This window comes from Equus quagga, unplaced genomic scaffold (genome assembly GCF_021613505.1).
Source record: "Equus quagga isolate Etosha38 unplaced genomic scaffold, UCLA_HA_Equagga_1.0 52106_RagTag, whole genome shotgun sequence".
Classification (NCBI taxonomy): Eukaryota; Metazoa; Chordata; class Mammalia; order Perissodactyla; family Equidae; genus Equus; species Equus quagga.
In genome coordinates this window covers 1-1,342 of record NW_025800134.1, presented here as the reverse complement: position 1 = coordinate 1,342, position 1,342 = coordinate 1, and the positions used below count along the sequence as shown (strand labels likewise).

Here is a 1,342-nt window from a genome sequence, read left to right as displayed (position 1 = left end):
CCAAGAGGAACACAGACACACTCAGATGCCCTTTGCAGAAAGAGAAGTAAGAGTTTCCTGAAGTCACAATGGCAGTGGGACAGGAACAAATCTTGCATCATTCTGTCCCCTACAAGGCAGCTGTTTCACGCTATAGAAGAAAACAATTATGAACAATTTAAGTCACTCACTATAATTAGTGACATTCTGAATAGCACACCACATGCTCAGAATGTCCCAATCAAAGAGTCTCCACAACCTAGTTCAGGCCCCTCTGCCCCAACATCTCCCCACTTCAGGCTTCCAGAGTGTCACCTGCCTTGAGAGACACATCAGAGCCCTGGGCACTGTCACTGCCTGGATTAGAACAAAACAGGACATGGTCAGAGTCCACAGGAGATGAGACTAAAGGAGGAACTCTGGGGTGGGTGAGCTCCCCATGGGCTGCCGTCTGCATTATCACAAGGGTCTCAGGCAACACACTCACTCCATCCTTACTTGCAGCCTGAGCATAGCCCCTTCCTTTCTCACCTAAGGGAATAAAACATCCTGTGAGAAACCAGGGAGGATGGAGGGCCATGAGGTCCTAAAGGAACCCCTAGTCCTAGAGCCCAGAGAAGCTTCCAGAACTGTCATTACAGATCCAAGGCAGCATCAGGAAACATGAGGGAAGCACATGTGTGGTGACTTCCCCTCACCATCTAGTCTGTCCTGTGACTGTTGGGAATCAGGTCCCTATCACCAGATTCATCAAGGTGATAAATTTGTCCTTCATTCTCACACGTGCTTTACTAAAGACGAAGTGTTAGCAAACAGGGTCCCAGACTAGAAAAGCACATGTGCCTGTGGATGGGACTTTCCATTAACCAGGCAGGACAAACTTCTACCTGGGCTTGAAACACCCCAGTGGGACAAGAAATCTCAGACCACACCCCTTCCCTACCTGAGTGCTTCTTCCTCCAGATCACAAGTCCAACCACCACAGCTCCAAGGAGAAGCAGGCCAGCAATGATGCCCACAGTGAGGATGGGGGACTCAGGAGGCGGCTCTGGGAAGGGAAGGGAAGGTGAGGGCCCTGACCCTCCTGAAGGTCTCCAGAAGGGCTCCTGATTTCCCTGAGAAGAGACTCCGAGCCCACGGCTCCCTCCTTACCCCATCTCAGGGTGACGGGCTCAGCCAGCCCCTCATGCTGCACACGGCATGTGTATCTCTGCTCCTCTCCAGAAGGCACCACCACAGCCGCCCACTTCTGGAAGTTCCCGTCCCCTGCAGGCCTGGTCTCCACAAGTTCTGTGTCCTGGGTCAGGTCCTGCCCGTCACGCTGCCAGGACAGGGTGATCTCCGCAGGGTAGAAGCCCAGGGC

The 1,342-nt window shown here is 53.0% G+C and overlaps 1 long non-coding RNA gene across 1 annotated transcript; it reads right to left on the bottom strand.

Moving 5' to 3' along the window:
- Window positions 1–7: 7 nt before the first annotated feature.
- On the bottom strand, window positions 8–1,334 carry LOC124233940 (uncharacterized). Its single transcript, XR_006887193.1, has 3 exons — window positions 1,132–1,334; window positions 923–1,027; window positions 8–130 (listed from the first exon to the last, which is right to left on the bottom strand). It is a non-coding gene; the product is annotated as an uncharacterized LOC124233940 (long non-coding RNA).
- Window positions 1,335–1,342: the final 8 nt, after the last annotated feature.